Source organism: Phyllostomus hastatus, unplaced genomic scaffold (assembly GCF_019186645.2).
Source record: "Phyllostomus hastatus isolate PE091 unplaced genomic scaffold, TTU_PhHast_1.1 phas_contig_402, whole genome shotgun sequence".
Taxonomy (NCBI): domain Eukaryota; kingdom Metazoa; phylum Chordata; class Mammalia; order Chiroptera; family Phyllostomidae; genus Phyllostomus; species Phyllostomus hastatus.
The window spans coordinates 10,436,088-10,453,402 of record NW_025333873.1 but is presented as its reverse complement, the minus strand read 5'-3'; the positions used below and the strand labels follow the sequence as shown (position 1 = coordinate 10,453,402).

The 17,315-nt window shown below is 43.9% G+C and overlaps 1 long non-coding RNA gene across 1 annotated transcript; it reads left to right on the top strand.

The window, feature by feature from the left end:
• Window positions 1-562: 562 nt before the first annotated feature.
• Window positions 563-8,805, top strand: LOC123822394. The gene is made up of 3 exons (XR_006786336.1): window positions 563-694; window positions 1,766-1,937; window positions 8,714-8,805. It is a non-coding gene; the product is annotated as an uncharacterized LOC123822394 (long non-coding RNA).
• The last annotated feature ends 8,510 nt before the right edge of the window (window positions 8,806-17,315 follow it).

Sequence of the window (17,315 nt, the reverse complement as noted above, 5' to 3'; positions counted from 1 at the left end):
TACAACAGCTTGGAAAAAGCTTCAAGCAAATATGAAAACCCAGTACATTTCTCCAATTTATTTTCACAACTTTTTTTTCCAGTGTTTCACTGAACCCAGCAAATTGTAATAGACATGCTCTATGGACTATATTAATTCCAGCTCTCATAGCTTTTAAACACGGCCCAACACAGATCCCTCGCATGGGACTCAGGAGCTTTGCTTTTTAATTGCATCTCTGTCATGAGATGAGACATTGAGTATTCTCAGGGAAGAAACTGAATCTCACTGGGTTTGTATTTTTAAAATATATTAGATATATTATCACCAATTTTCCTAGCAGATCTGAGGTTCTTGGTTCAGTGGTTCATATGTCCTGAGGTATAATTGTTGATGACATATCCATATTGAAAAGCAGAATTAGCAGGCGAGGGTAACAGGAACCAGAGGCCACCAACGATGAGAGTACAGGGTAAAGAATCAGGAGGCTGGTGTTAACTGCCCAACCTTGCATAGCTCAGGCAGGCTCTCCTTGCACAATTGGAACCTTTGTCCTCCCCAGGGAGGTCTTCAGTGAGCACCCAAGGGAGCAGGGTCCTGTGTGCACTCCCAGGTCACCCACCTGCCCCTGCCCCAAGCCCGAGGCCGGAACAGCCTTTCTTCTGCTACAGCTTCTGATCTAAGAGTGTTAGCGCTAGCTCTGCCGCTTTCACAGGTAAGTGGTTTTACGCTAAGAGCTTCAAAGATAGAGGTTTCCATAAGTCAGATTTAAAGACAAATTAAACTTCCCTAGCTCCTGTACGTATGAACCTCAATCTTCAATTTTCAAAGGGCAGTACATTTTTAAATCATCCCCCACATCTTTGTGGTTGGAACAGTTCCCACAGATATGGCAGCTGGTCTGCGGCCGAAGTTTTCTCTCGAAGCTCCCTGGTGGATGACCGTTCCCAGGTCTTCCTTCGGGTGTCCACATGCAGCCAAGCTTCAGTGAAGGCAAACAGCAGGGACTGTCCCTGGAACGGGAGGCTGTGCGGGACAGAGGTCACCGAGTATGGCTGTGCCAGGCCAGAGATGGAACCGACTGACCCAGGGCTCGGACAGAGCCACCCTGACCCAGAAGCCGACTCGGATCTCGTGAGCCCTGGGATCTACTCACCCACCTGGTTCCACCCTATGAAACCAGGGGGTAATTTTAAACCAATCACCATCACGGGGTCACTACTGTCCTAGGTCTGACCCTTCTGCCCTGTGTGTGCTAACTGCTGCCAACTCCAGCAGCCAAGCTTTTGAAAACAGTTAATAATTATTGAGGGCCAATCTATGATTCCTCAGGCATTGCTTTGGGCGTGTGGTATGTTTTCTCTCATAACCTCAGTTATGGACGGAATCACGTCTACCCAAACTTCGTGTGCCGGGTCCTTAATTCCCCATGTGACTGGACTTGGAGATAGGGGCTCGAGGGCAACAATTAAGGTTCAGTGAGGTAATAAGGCGGGGCCTTCATCTGGTAGGTCCTTGTAAGAAGACGAAGAGAAGCCAGGAACATGTGCACACAGAGGAAAGGCCATGTGAGGACACAGCAAAAGAAGGCACCGTCTAAGCCCTGGCTGGCGTGGCTCACTGGATTGAGCATGGGCTGCAAACCAAAGTGTCGCAGGTTCGATTCCCAGTCAGGGCACATGCCTGGGTTGCAGGCCATGACCCCCAGCAACTGCACATTGACGTTCCTCTCTCTCTCTCTATTTCCCTTCCTTCTCTCTCTAAAAATAAAACCTTAAAAAAAAAGGAAGGCACTGTCTAAAGTCGGGAAGCGAGGGCCCCCCAGAAACCAACCCCGCTGACATCTGGATCTTGGACTTCCAGCCTCCAGGCTCTGAGGAGACGAGTTTCTGTTGTTGAAGTTTCTGCCTTGTCTTTGGCATTGATAGGGCAGCCCTAGCTGCCTAATACCCTCTGAGGTAAGTGGCATTTATCTTCCACAGAACAGATCGGTGCTTGGAGAGGTGAAGTTAACGGCTTGTCATAAAACCACCTGGAGACCACAATCACTTTATAATTTATGGAGGTAGAAGCAACATGTGTGTGGAAAACCTCTCTCAGCTTACAGTTCCTTATACCCCAACATTGTGGGTGTGTATTTCATATTCTATAAAAGTAAAATGTAGCCAGTTCCTGTAATAAATCTCCTCATAGATATCCTATTGGTTTTGGAGAACCCTGGCTCATACAATGAGGTTGCATTGGAAATGAGGTGGCCTTCATTTTAGCATCGAGAAGCCATCTCAAGTGCATTTCATAAGGATTGATGGGCAGAGAGCACTTCGGAGGGAAGACCAAGAGGATGAGTTTGAGGGTCATTTCTTCCTCCCAGAGGAGAGCTTCAGGCTCCCCCTGTGGCAGAGAAAGGAGGAGCTTTGTCCAACAGGTTAGAGTTAAGGAGTGTTAGCACCACAAACACATGCGCTGAACTGAAGGAAACACTGCAAGTGTGAAAGGACAGTTCATTCACAGTAAACAGAGACAGTGGCTGTAGGAGGGGGGAGCACCCGTGGTGCTGAAACACGCGATATAAACACTGCTCCTGGGAAAGACGCCCTCAGACGCTCACAGACATGCAGGCCGGGTGCGGAGCAGAATCAGGGAGACAGAGAACTGCGGCTACTCTGAGCAGCCAGTGAGAGTCTTGGTACCTGGACATGGGACAGGGTGAGAACGAAGGGCTGGGAGTAAGGTTGGAGGTTAGAGCTACAGGAAAGCAGAGAAATGTTTTCTTCCCACAACCCACTGCTGACGTCAACAAAGGTGGTCCAATCACTGCCATTACATCACGAGTACACAACAGCACAGAGACACATATATCCTTCGCGCACACCAGGTCCAGGATGCTTAGTCCTTCCGGAAGCCCGGGGGGCCCCGGGATCTGCACATTGAACAGGCCCGTCAGTCTCATCGTTCTAGTCATAAAGGGCTAAAAAGTGCCTGCAAAGCTGTGGCCCCCAGTTTTTTCCAGATGTTTCTACGTGAGGACTCATTAACATTGACGTTTCCCCTTTCCCATTTCCCCTTTCCACAGTCCATTGGGGTGGCCCAGGCTACCATGTCAGGGTGTGAGAGAGCGCAGCCTCATAAAGAAGAGATTATATAACATCAAGATCATTCTTACCAGAACGGGGTAAAATCTGTCTGGGTGAATGCGCAGCAAGGCGTGTCTTGCCAGGCTTTAATGTAAAACAGTGAGAAGTTTCAGATGAAGGAGCATCTCAGCCACGTGCTTATGAGGTTAGAGCTTGGTGTTCACACCAATTCTCTTTCATAAATTGGTTTCCAGACTCCGATGTTTTAAAATCAAATTAGGTCTCCAAAATCCACTGTATGTTGATGATCTTAATAGTCCTCTTGAACTGTTTTCTGATCTGGAAATGGGAATCTGAAAGACTTAAATGGGCTCTGCCCATCCTGCCTGGGAATGGCACCTGATTTAAGACCCCCACACCTCTTCTTCCGACGAAGTCCTTGAGAAGGCGTCCTGTTGCAGGTGAGCCCCTGCACCCTCTCACCTTTGCGGGATTTATCTCTGCACGCCAGGAAAGTTAACCCCCATACACAAGGATCCCAGGGATATACTTCAAAAACATTTTTGATTCTATCGAGTCAGTGGAGAAGTTATTTTCGGTCTGCCTGAGGAATACAGCAGATTAAGAGAGCGAGAAAAGCTATAAAATAGCTCGTGAGTCCAGATATCTTGAACAGCCCTGCCCTGGATATGGGGCCGGGGAACCAGAAATGCAGGTGGCGGCAGCGATGAGGGCAGTTTTCTACGCACGCAAAGGGTCTGCGTAGCGTGCAGAAAGACACCACAGACACGGGCTCTGGAACTGATGCCGATGGGCAATGGGTCAATGACTCAGTTCCTCCGGACCTCTATTTCTTCATTTCTACTTAGATGAAGGTTCACTCTAAACATTCCTGTAGGGATGAAAAAAACATAGGAAATAAATACACAGGATTTGGCACTAGCAAGATCAACACTAATGTTTGATTTATTATCATTTTTATTTTTGTTTTTGTTATCTGGGACTCCCTGAAACCATCTGCTTAAAACCGTTGGGAGCGGTACCAAGGCTTTGCCATCAGCCACATCTTTATCCCACCGCTGCAAACCTGATTCTGTTTCTACGTCTTGTCCCATCTTCTCTGTGGTATATTTAACAAGGAAAAACTGCCTGTACATGTCGAGTCTCAGAATTTAAACTTCTGCAAGATGCTGCTTCTAGTGTATTCCTGTGGCATTTTACAGGTAATACTTTAACACGGAGTGTGTGCATATCGCCAGGCAGGCATTCTGTGGGTGACAAAAGCCAACAGATGTGGATCTGTGTTCCAAGAGTTTACAGGTTAGAGGGTAGTCGATAAACAAGTTAGAGGGTAGCCGATAGCTTAGAGCTACTCGGCACTAAGAGGCAGGCTATGCCCAGGGCCAGGTGAGTGGAAGGGACTTTAGTGCAGCCAAGGTCAGCGCTCCAGCTGGACTGCACTGGAGGGGTATGAATAGGTAGGTGACGGGGAAAATGCAGGCCCACAGAGGGCTGCAGGAGCAGAAGGAACCATGTAAAAAATGAGCCCAGCATGATGGCAGGTTAGCTTTATATTTTAAAAAACAAAATCAATGTTAATTTCATACTTTCCTTTCATTATTTAGACATGAGATATTTTAGTGATTTTAGATACATTTTAGTTACTTACAATATATGTAATATCTAAGTTATACTTTGCCTTTTAAGTCCAATGTCTGGATTAACTTAGGGAAAGTTTCTAGTGAATGCTCTTATCTTGTGCATGGGTCATACAATCCTGTTTATTTGCATTTTTCATAATATAAATTTTTGCTTCAAGTTGGACAATGAAAAATATATTGTGGTAGGTCTGTAAATCATACACCCTTTCCAAAAATTGCTTTTTGCTATTGTTTTTATTTTGGTTTGTTGACTTTGTTGTTGTTTCATTTCAGTTTGTTCAGTATTTTCTCTCTGTTGTGTGTAGCCAGCCTAGAAATTTGCTGTTATATCTCGGACCAATAATTATGCAGTTCTTGCTGGGAGGTGTGGGGCACGTTGGGACATGTCTTCAAAGCTCCAGGGGACAGTTTCCATCTTTGCTTTAGTCTTTGCTTCCCTCCTGTGCAAAGCCTCAAGGTCAGTCAGTCGGAAGTGAGAAGTATTCTTTCGCCCCAATCCTGAAAAGTATTAACCTTCTATGCTCTATCATCCTTTTATTCAAACTCGCTTTCCCAGAATTTCATCCTTCTCTTTTAAGAATGTATTTATTATGTACATTCTAAGCATTGTATATAGCCCAAGAGAGGCCGATAAAGCTACGTACTCCAAGAGTGTTCTATAGAGTTTCCCGGAACTCCCTTAGTTTATTTATCGCCTGTACCAGCATAGCCTTACTTCAGATCCTGATCCAAGGCCTTCACTCGTTTTCATACAACTGTTTGAAGCTATTTGAGGTGGTTACTGTCCTGAACCATGATCTGATCTTTATATTTGGCACCCAACCCCACTCCTGCTCTCTCGGCCACCCTCCCCCTGCCTCTTACACTGGCTTCCTTCCCACAGGAGACTGGGGCATTAGACAGCAAAGCATCAGTCAATGCCAGTCATGCCAGGAGGGGCAGAGTTCAACAAGATAACAGCCAATCATAGGCACAGCATTGCAGCCCCTCAGGAAGGACATTGAATCTAACCAAACCGTCCAACAGATCTTTTTCTACTCTGGATCAGGTTTGGAAAATCAAAGGATCCCCAGGTAACATACCAGCGACAATTTTAGAAGTGCGGGGTGGTGGGGGGTGTCAGAGATGTCCTAGAAATTTTTTCTAAAATAGAGCATGAAAGAAATAAGGGAATTCAGTCCCAAGATGGGGCATGGCAGCATCGAGTACACGGGCAAGCATCAGATGGGCTCTACTTCTGGCCCCTGCATCGTGAAACCTATTTCTCTGAGATTCAGGCCAGACTCCCTACACCACTGCAGGACCCTGTTGGATAAAATAATTTCAGGCGTGGAGCGCTTGGGAGTTCTTTCACAGGTGCTTTCAGGAGGTTATTGCTACCTTGTAAAAATGAGGAATCACTGTGACCTTCTGCAATCAGACATAAAATAATCATTACAATCTCGAAATCCTTTGGGTGTGAATGATAAGGGCTACTGAGACCTTGACCATTTGGCTTCTCCCTAGCTCCCACATAGCCGGCAATAACTATTTCCACGGTATCTGCACAGCGTTCATCTACCTGTTCATCTGTCTTTATATAAACAATGCTGCTTGTCAGACACAATGTAGGAGAAGAGGACATAGTCTGTTGATTTGCTGCAGTGAGAGAGGAAAAGAGATTTCAAGTATTCTCTGTGTTGTCACTTGGCAATTTCAAATGCTTCACTGCATTTACTCACAACACAGAGAACTGACAACATCCAACAAAAGAGGTGCCTGTCCTTTAGTTATTGGTTTTATGATGGTCTATTAGATTTCCTGCATTTGCTTAAAATGCAGAAAATAGTGTCCATCTATTTTCTTCTTGATGTTCACTGCCGTTTGGGCATATTTTTTTTTTTTGGTATGATAATTGTGACCTCAGGCTTCTTGGTCCTCTTGTTGTCAGAGGGACAGGTCTGAGCCCTGAGGCTAATGTAATATTTTGAAAACAAGAGGAACAGACAGCATTCTGGAGTAAAGATGGTCCCTGCCACTGTTTTATCTGGGGAGGAATGAAACAGTATAAGGCCCTTGGAGGGATGACACCGTTGTACGTCATCACGTTTTCCTTTGCCGACCTTCCTTCCGACAGGTGTGGTCAGGTGGCAGGAGAGGTGTTCATCATGGGTCTTGTGTTAAACTGCCCTCAGACAAAGTGTGGCTTTTCCTGCTCTGACTCGACTTAAAAAATATTTGCGGAAAAAGGAGTTTTCTCTGGGGAAACAGATTTTCAATTACTTGACATTAATTTTGTGAGATGCGGGGTCAATTACTAAACAATGAGTTGTGTTTTAATCATTGCTCAGATTTGGTTATTTTAAGCAAAGACACTAGAATTTTCTGAGATCTTTTACTTAAGTAGGGAAGTATTGGAAAATAGCTATTCAACTCCTGGCCCCAAACAACCATTTCATCCTGAATATGATTGAATTTCTCTCAGAATCCAGAACCCAGGGCATGATAAAGAAAATCCTATGTATTCTGTGAATGAGCTATGTCACTAAGGAATTCTCCAGGTACCTAAAGGTTATCCTGGCAAATAACAGAAATTTTCTTTTTGAAAGATTTTTAAAGGAAAAACTTTATGTTACATGCTCTGAGTTAAATATTTCCAGAATTTATTATACCTCTGTTTTTCATATTAATTCTCCTGATATCCAGTTCCATTTCTTGTATTATGAGAGTGGTAAAGGGGTATTTAAGGTCAAATAAGTTGGGCAATGCTGGGCTAAATAATACAAAAATTAAAAAAGTTTATTATTTTATTTATTATTTTATATATAATATGCAGTGTGAATTACATAAAGGTTTATATAAAATGTGGTAGTTCAAAACCATATCTGCCCATAAAACCCTCTTCCCAGCAATTTGTTTTTGGGGGACTGCTATGCCATGATTATAGAATATCCTTATTATAATCTTTCCTGCCTTTAAAACAAAGGACACTGAATATTTCTCTTGGTCACCAGCATGTGTTTGGTGCTCAATGTAATTCTGAGTTGTAACGTGATGGACGACCTTAGATGCTCCTGAGGAATTTGGAGTAATGACTGCCTGCTTTGAACGCCAAGCAGTGGTCTAAATGGACGTGTGTGTGCTGGGGTGTCGCTCTTTTGTACGTTCATAAAAAATAAAATTCCATTGGTAGCTCTCAGTCACTCACACAACTCCAGGGTGGCATTTCTGTTCCCTGGGGCCACTGTCTGCGCGTGTGCCTGCGGCAATGCCCCACAGCCCTTTCTGTTGTGTTCCTCGATGTCCACACATTAAGAAGCCAAAGAAAGAGTAATTTGGGGAAAGAGCACAGGGAGACAGGAAAAGCAGGGATGTTTGAAGCCAGTTAGCATCATGCAGACCTGACTTAAAACTCTGGCTCTGCTCCTTGCCAGCTGTGACACGGAGAAACACATGCCCATTCTGCGCCTCTGTGTTCTCGTCTGCACAAGGAAAGCAGTGGCATCCACAGAAGAAAAGAAGCTATTTTTCTCTTGCTGCCTGTCTGCCAGCCTGTCCTCTTAGATGCCCCCAGCACTCATGAGACAAGTTTCTCATCAAATGGCGCAAAGACTGGAGTATTGATTATGCCCCTTTGACGAGTAGACGGATTCCATGTGCACCGAATAGTCACACACCCAGGTTTGGGCCCTGCTTGAAGCATAGCCAGGTCCGTCTCCCTCCTCTTTCCCTATTCCATTCGGGGGCGAGAGGATAACCAGAGTTGGATTCGAGCCCTGGGGAGAGGTGGGGACCAGTACCTTTCTTCTTAGATCGCCCATGGGGGTCTTGGCACAGCTAATAATGAGGTGGCATTTTTTTTTTCATTTTTGTTCTGCCATTGCTGTCACAGAGTTCAATCCTGAATCTGTAAGGGAAGAAGAGTTGCTCTATGGGGCTGTGTTTGCTCTAAATTTTTATCACATTTCTATCAAATGCCACAAATACATGTAAACACACCTTTCTCACTCTACCTAACAGCATAACAGGGAAGGCCGAATGAAGAGATGCTAACGCCACAAGAGATGCTTTGCCACATAAGAACTACTTCTAAGTATGAATTCACAAACTCAAGTAAGTTTCCAATAGTGTCTTCTGTAAGTAAAGTGCATGTGTTTTTGTGCGGACTTCACAGACCCCAGGTGTGTAGCAGATGAAACACCTGGATAAACAAGTACTGTCATATTTTATACTTGACTGTAGATAGTAGATATCAAAGAAACATTTAGCTTAAATCTTAGTAAATATAACATAAAAAGAAAAATGATTTTTCTTAAGCAAGTTTAATATACTCTAGTATAAATGATAGTCTTACAAAAGGGTTGCCTAGCTTTGGGATCACTCTAATTTAAATTTAAATTTGAAACTACAGACTACGTTAGTGCTTGTTCTTAAGTAGGCCTAATTGACTCACGTGGGAGCTACACAAAGGATAGTGTTTTCTCCCTCTTTAACCTGTCTCGTTGAGGGCTTAAGTGACAATCTATTTGATCAGGAAAAATGTCATCTCCTGTGTCACAGGTCAAAATAAATATGCCATTGGCATTGTGTGGTTTAGTCTGATCTGTGTACTCAGCGAATAATGCGAACGTTAGGAGAAGTGCTTTTGTCTCTCTACCCCAGTATCCTGATGAAGAACAGATCTGATTTTTTTAAAAAGGAAACAGAGTAAAGAGCTCGAGATGAGATATTTTTTTAAAATAGATTTCTTTTGGTCAGTGGAATAGAAATGACGGTACCTCTTCTTTCTTGATCTATTGCTGCCTTTGGTAAGTCTGACCTTTTTTGTTAGGAATTAAAATTTTCTTACAGAATATTCAGGGGGAAAAGGCTCTTCATAGTGTCCAGAGAAGTGAAAAAAAAATCTAAATTTAACTCCAAAAGAGCAAACCTCAGAGCACTAGGCCGCTACAGCATTTCCGATTCATGTCAATTACCTATTTAGAAAGTTAGATTTGAGTGTATTTTAAAGGACATTCTTTTATGACCTTAAACAGTAATAGCACTAAGTAATTGGAGATGAAAATCATGTGTTATTCATAAAGGAAAGTAATACTCCTTTACGTTTGTACTTTGCTGTTCCATTTATAAAGCTTTCTCACATGTGGTCTTTCATCCCACACCCGTTACGGCCTTGTGTGGATAACTTTTAATAAACATCAGGTAATTGACTACTGAGAGGCTAGGAACTTACCCAGTGTCTCCCAGCCACTGAGTGGCACAGCCACCTACAGAAATGGGTGGAGACTTCTGGTTGTCAATTCCTTTTCACCTCCTTTTGGAAAGTTCACAACATCTCCCTGGATCACTTCCATCAGCACATTAACATGCTTCCGAAATTGCACATTTCCCTCCAGGTACCCACTTTTCCTCTTTCCCCACCTTCAAAACCCTTCAAAATAACAGGGAACACTCATCGTCTGTGCTGTCTCCTCCCAGTACCTCCTCATCCCACTGCCAGGCTGTTGCGTCCTCCGTGCCACTGCAACAACTCTTAGTAACTGCACTGGAAAGTACGTCGTGCCAAAGACAGTGATCGCTGTCCGTCATCCTCATTTGACTTCTCACGCCTGAACTGATTTCTCCTTTGTGAAACATTCTCTTACCTGGGTTTCAGTAAAACTGTCCTCAACTGATGTCTCTTCTTTCCCAGGTACCTTTCTTCTCAGCCACCTTTGATGGATCTTCCTCTTCTTCCACTGTAAATATTGGGGCGACCCAAGAATAGTTTCTCTACCCAGTTTTTTCTCTCTTCTTTATTCACACCCTCCCCTAGGTAACTTTTTTCCCCGCCCAAGGCACTACATTCCTCCAGCCCCAACCTCCTCCTTTAGCTATGCTCCGATACTCCACCGCCTACTCAACGTCTCCACTTTGACGGATAATGATCATTGTGGTCCCAATACGGCTGAGACAGTGACGAAGTTTCCACTGTTCTCCACACCCACTTTTCCTGCCCCATCCATCCCACCTCCAATTCCATTTTATCATTCTCCATCTCTTTCATTCAGTTGCTCAAACCCAAAACTTCACTACTTGCACCCCCCCCATTCAATCCAGTGGTAAGGCTGGGTGCCACTACATGCAAGCGCACCTTAAATATGACCGCGTCTCACCGTCTCAGCTTCTCTAAGACTAGCGCAAGCCACCACCACACCTCCGTGGACTATTTAATTGTCTGTTTTTTCCCTGATAATCCCTTTCTCATAGCAGCCGTGGTGATCTTTCAAAGAACAAATCGGGTCTAGTTGTGCCTGTTTAAAACTCCACAACAGATGCTCATTGTGCTTAGAATATAATCCAACTCTCTGTTGGCAAGTGCCTTCTTGATCTTTCTATGCCCTACCTCTCCTTGTAATATCATCCCCTCCACTTTTTTCCTCTTGTTCGCTCCATATTATTCTATTTTATCTTCTCTATAGCTCTCTTGTTTCCTCAAAATATCTTAAATATTCTTTTACTTGTTTATTGTTTATGAATTACACTTGAATATAAATTCTACAAGTATATTTCCTTCTTATTCCTGCTGTACCCCATGTGCTTGAATTAATCACTCACAATTTGCATGCACTAGTTAAATATGTGTTTGCCTATCTTCTGTTTTCTCACTTTTGGTAAAAGTGTAAATAAATGAACTATTGTACTTTCCACTGAATTCCACTATAAGAAGACAGTAACTCATCATTAGAACAAATTAAAATCTATACCCAATTTTGCTGTGGGGACCTCAGGGAATGAAAAGATCTGTGGCAAGTAGGAAAGTACGTATTTCATGTGAAGGAATGGCTGCTATTCAGCCTCAGCCAAAAGGTTCCCCCAAGGAAGGTGAGTCCGGTGTCACAACATATTTGATAACTTATCTAATATAGCCCAAATTATAATTTTTAAATGATATGTCTACATTGATAAACATTCATAATTACCTCTGTTTTTAAAAACCCTGTAAGAGGACTAAATATGACCCATTCTCAGAAAGGTTTTAGTATGTAGCCTCTCTCATTCTGCAGCCTTTACTGTATAATGATTTCATGGGCAGCAAAACAGCCCAAAGCAACTCCATTGAGTGCCATGGCCGATAATGATGGGGGCAATGGAATATGCAGGCAATGTAGGGAAGGTTCACCAGCCTCAGAGTTTTACCCCTAAATAAGGCCTGACTCAGCACTTTAGAGTTGGGCCAGTCTGGGGTCTGAAGCCATGACCTTCACAGGCAAATTTTTAAAAGAGCAGAGACACTTTGTCTTCCTGCAGGACACTGGCTTCTGTGGTCCATGAAAGCAAAGATCAGAGAAATAAGAGGATAAAAATAACCAGAGGCTGTCAGAGGTTGGAGGCGGGACAACTGCACAGAATTCCAAATCCCTCACCTAGCGTTCAGGGAACTTGAAAACTCATTCAAGTCAACCTCATACTTGTCTTCAGCTCCCATGCTCTGTGACAAAAATGATGCTGGAAATTCATCTTGAGAAATGTTTAAAATCACATTTATAGAAAACAGTGAGTATATATCTCTTCTTCCATTTAGATAACCTGCAAAGACATAATTATTTCAATTCAGTTTCATTCAATTTAATTAAGCAAACATTCTCTGTTGCCTTTCTACGGTCCGCATATGGTGTTCCTTGCTATCAAAATGCTGAATTAAATACTATATAGGTATTGCCATTAATGAGAAAAATACATACTTTACCCCTTTTCCTCCAGGTCACCGGGGACCACTCCCTCAACTTCAGAGCCTCTTTTGGAGGAGAGTCTGAGAGAATCACTGACAATTAGCAAAGCCTTATATATACTGTTAATTGATTTATTATGTTCATAAGATGTTTCTATGATCTCAATCGTAAGCTTCTGGAGGGGAGGGACTGAGTTGCACACTTTTCTTTTGCATTTCAAGCACCTAGCATGGATTGGGTCTCCAAGACATCCTCAATTATGCCACGTTGGCCCATGGGCCAGCTTAAAACTTTTGTGCCAGCCATGGACACTTGGCCACTGGAGTTTGCCCAGAGAAAGGGAAAAAACGAACAACTGGTTGAGCTTAATTCATTTTTTGGTGATTATTTTCCCCAAGGTAGGAAGATGAAAGGTCACACCACTTCATAATATTTTTGGACTTCTGGCCAAGATGGAGGTTTAGGCAGATACACTGTACCTGCTTGCACAACCAAAAGAAGGACAACAACAAATTTAAAAAAAAAACAACCAAAATTACCAGGAAATCAAACTGTATGGAAGTCTGACAACTATGGAGTTAAAGAATAAACATTCAGACTTCCAGCCAAGATGGAGGTGGAGGTAGACACACTGTGCCTCCTTGCACAACCAAAATAAGGACAACAACAATTTAAAAACAAAAAATCAACCAGTACTGACAGAAAATTGAACTGTAGAGAAGTCCAACAACCAAGGAGTTAAAGTAGACACACTCATCCAGACTGGTAGGAGGGGCGGAGTCAGGGAGCCGGGAAGGAGAGGGCTCTCAGAGGGGCGGCTGGCAGACCGGGGTGCCCAGGTGGTGGCTGGCAGACCCTGGGAACGCAAAGCGGCAGCTGGTGGACCCAGCGAGGCAGCGAGGGGTGCAACGCACAGGGTAGCTGGTGGCCTGGGTGGTCCCAGATTCGCTACCATATAAACCAGGTGCAACTAGGGAGGGAAACAGACCATGCAACCCAGGGTCCAAGCTCAGGGAAATAAAGCCTCAAAACACCAATTGAAAACACCTGTGGGAGTTGAGGTGCTGGGAGAAACTCCCAGCTTCACAAGAGAGTTCATTGGAGAGACCCACAGGGTCCCAGGACATACACTGACGTGGGAATCAGCACCAGAAGGGCCCAATTTGCTTGTGGGAAGTGGGGGAAGTGACTGAAATCTGGCAGAGGGCGGAGCAAGAGCCATTGTTTTCTCTAGGACCCCTGCCCCACATACAGCATCACAACCCAGCAACTGGGTTGCCCCACCCTGGGGAACATATAAGGCTCCGCCCCTCACTACATAACAGTGTGTCAAGACAAAAAAATGGCCCAAATGAAAGAATAGATCAAAGCTCCAGAAAAAATACAACTAAGCAAATAAAGAGATAGCTGACCTATCAGATGCAGAATTCAAAACACTGATAATCAGGATGCTCACAGAATTGGTTGAATTTGGTTGCAAATTAGATGAAAAAATGAAAGCTATGCTAAGTGAAATAAAGGAAAATGCACAATGAACCAACAGTGATGGAAAGGAAACCGGGACTCAAATCAATAGTTTGGACCAGAAGGAAGAAATAAACAGTCAATCAGAACAAAATGAAGTAACAAGAATTTTAAAAATGAGGAGAGACTTAGGAACCTCCAGGACAACTTTAAATGTTCCAACATCTGAATCATAGGGGTGCCAGAAAGAGAAAAGCAAGAAATTGAAAACTTATTTCAAAAAATAATGAAGGACAGCTTCCCTAATCTGTCAAAGGAAATAGACTTACAGGAAGTCCAGGAAGCTCAGAGAGTCCCAAAGAAGTTGGATCCAAGGAAGTACACACCCAGGCACATCATAATTACATTACCCAAGATGAAAGATAAGGAGAGAATCTTAAAAGCAGCAAGAGAAAAGGAGACAGTTACCTACAAAGGAGTTCCCATAAGACTGTCAGCTGATTTCTCAAAAGAAAACTTGCCAGCAAGAGGGGCTGGAAAAAGTATTCAAAGTCTTGAAAGTCAAGGACCTCCATCCAAGAATATTCTATTCAGCAAAGTTATCATTTAGAATGGAAAGGCAGATAAAGTGCTTCCCAGATAAGGTCAAGTTAAAGGAGTTCATCATCACCAAGCCCTTATTATATGAAATGTTAAAGGGACTTATCTAAGAAAAAGAAGACGATGAAAAATATGAACAGTGAAATGACAACAAACTCACAACTATCAACAAGCAAACCTAAAAAAAAAAACTGAGCAAACAACTAGAACAGGAACAGAATCACAGAAATGGAGATCACATGTAGGGTTATCAGCAGGGAGGGGGTGGGAAATAAGGAAAAGGCACAGGGAATAAGAAGCATAAATGGTAGGTACAAAATAGACAGGGGGAGGTTAAAAATAGTATAGGAAACGGAGAGGCCAAAGAACTTATATGTACGACCCATGGACATGAACTAAGGGGCGGGGTAATGTGCATAGGAGGAGGCATACAGGGCAGAGGAGAATGAAAGGGGGGAAAATGGGACAATTGTAATGGCATAATCAATAAAATATATTTAAAAGAAAAAAAGATCTATGTCTTTAGCCTTGGTGGCTCCTTTCAGCATTTCAGCAGAAATGCCAACAAAAGTTATACCTTCTAGGTTTTAAACTCCAGAAAACGACAGTAGATTCCATAGGTTGGGAGTGTTGGGGAATCACAATTCTTATTAAGGCCATTAGATTCAAGGGAACCACCGGTGGTATGTGATCCACCTTGTTCCAACCTCAAACACTGAAAATGAATCCCACCATTAGAGAGAACTAGTCTGCTTTGAACAGTAATTGAGATCAAGTTTCTCTCTAGGTAACAATGGCGGGGAATGTGCCTCAGTGCTGTCGTGAACAGCCTCTCTATTCAGAACAGAAAGAAAGAAAAGGGTCGTGAAACAGCATACTTGAGACTCCGTGTGGGCCCCACTCACACTGGGTTTTAGACAATGAAATACTGTGAATTATCAGAGCTCTTAATTAAGGTATTTAACACCTCTATTAGGCAAATTAGTCTGTTTAATCCCATTTATACCAGGACAGAGAGAAATTAAATGATTCAGAGTCACAGAAGCTGAGAAAACAGGCACAGGTGGAAGTCAGTCTCCCTGGACCCTTTGCAGGGAAAACACTGGGTCTGTTCACACAGAGTCTACAAGCAATGCCCCCTCCGTGGTGCTGGCCAGTGTCCCTTCTGCTGCTACTCCTGAGGAACGGACGGGAGCCTGCAGAACAGACCTAGAATCGATGAGAAAGAAAGATGTGCACCTCTCTGAGGTTTAACAGAAAAGAAAGGTACAGGAATCTTGGATGACTTCAGCAGGACGGAGTTTTATTTTTGCAGCACCTGCAAAGGGAGAGGCATGCCCCCCGATTGTCTCACTAGGCTTCACGCATCATTCCATTCGATTCTGTCCTCTCCGTAACCCTCTGACACAGATCGGTTACCCTCAGTTACAGGTGGCTAAGCCGCACTCAGAGAGGTTCAATAAATGGCGGAAGCTATGAAGTAGCAATGCTGCGATCTGACAAGATCCTGGACTCCATCTTCTTAGCATGACACTGCTTGGGTTCCACATAGCAATTAATAAGCTGTGTCGCCTTGGAAAAATTACCTCACCTCTTTGGATTGCTATAAAAATGAAGGAGTTGGGATAATATCCTGGCCACGCTTGAATGTCTGTAGCTCTGGTGGGGAGTTACGTTCCTGTTTGGCACAGGAAGGGCCACCCCTGTAAAGAGCTGTGAGAGCTCTGAAATTTTGCTGGGCTTGAAAGCCAACAAGTGAACCTTGCCAGTTTCGCAGATATTGGCAGAAAACAAGCAGTTTCCTGGGTCAGAAACAAAGGATTTTACTCCTCACAGCATAGCAGGAGTCAGGAGCTTTATGTCTGCGCTGGGTCCCTATGCTCCCCAAGTCCACTGGGATAACTGGAAGGGACCCGAGTGGATTCTGCGCACATGGTAGGTTTGTGTCACTGCCGAGGAACCTGAGTTCAGGAAGCCCCGATCTTACAAGGTGCTGCTAGCAGATCTCCCCAACATTTGCTCAGAGATAGACTGGTAAGGAAACAGATCTGCCCTCTGTCTTAGAGAGAGACACAGCCACTATCCGCCAAGATTGTCAGCTACACGTACATCTTTGAAAAGATCGTCTGGAACAAAGGCAGATAGAAGATGTGTAGAAACACCACGAAGAACCATCTCTCAGCCAATTGCGTACGAGGAACTATGAAGTGCCGCGTCCAGGTCTGGGACAGTGCCTTCAGTTCAATGCCAGCTGAGCAAACCTTAACTGAGATATTAGTCTGTGCCAAGCCCTGAGTTAAACACCGTGCATGAAGAGATAAATGTAGCAACTTACAATGAGGGTGGCGTAAGTAAAGGCGTATGCCTGGGATAATGTGTAGTGCAGGTTCATAAGTGGACAGAGAAGAGACGCATTTTACACAGGCTGTGGGTGCAAGAAAATAGCTGAGCTGAGTCTTTAGATTGGTGAGAGTTTGGGAATGTGCTGTGGGCAGATAGTTCTAAGCAGAGGGTACCGTTCCAGCAAAAGGCTGAAGGACGTCAAGGTAAACATAAGGGGTTCTGTGTTGCGAATGTGTCAAGTGTTGGGCGGAGAGGGTGCTCTTTGCTAAGTCAGCAGAGTCTGAGGGTGAAGGTTCTAGCGCAGAAGAACGCTCAGATTTTTATCCTGAAAACAAAAGGAAGCAATGGAGGGTTTAGGAAGCTAAAGATAAATCTGGGAGCTGTGAGGAGAATGGGTTGAGAGTTTGAGGGAGAGGAGATGAGCCAGGAGGCAGCGCTGGGGTCCCCGGTCTTACGGGCAGAAAATGAAATGCTAAGAATGACGCCCTCCCTCTACCCTGGCC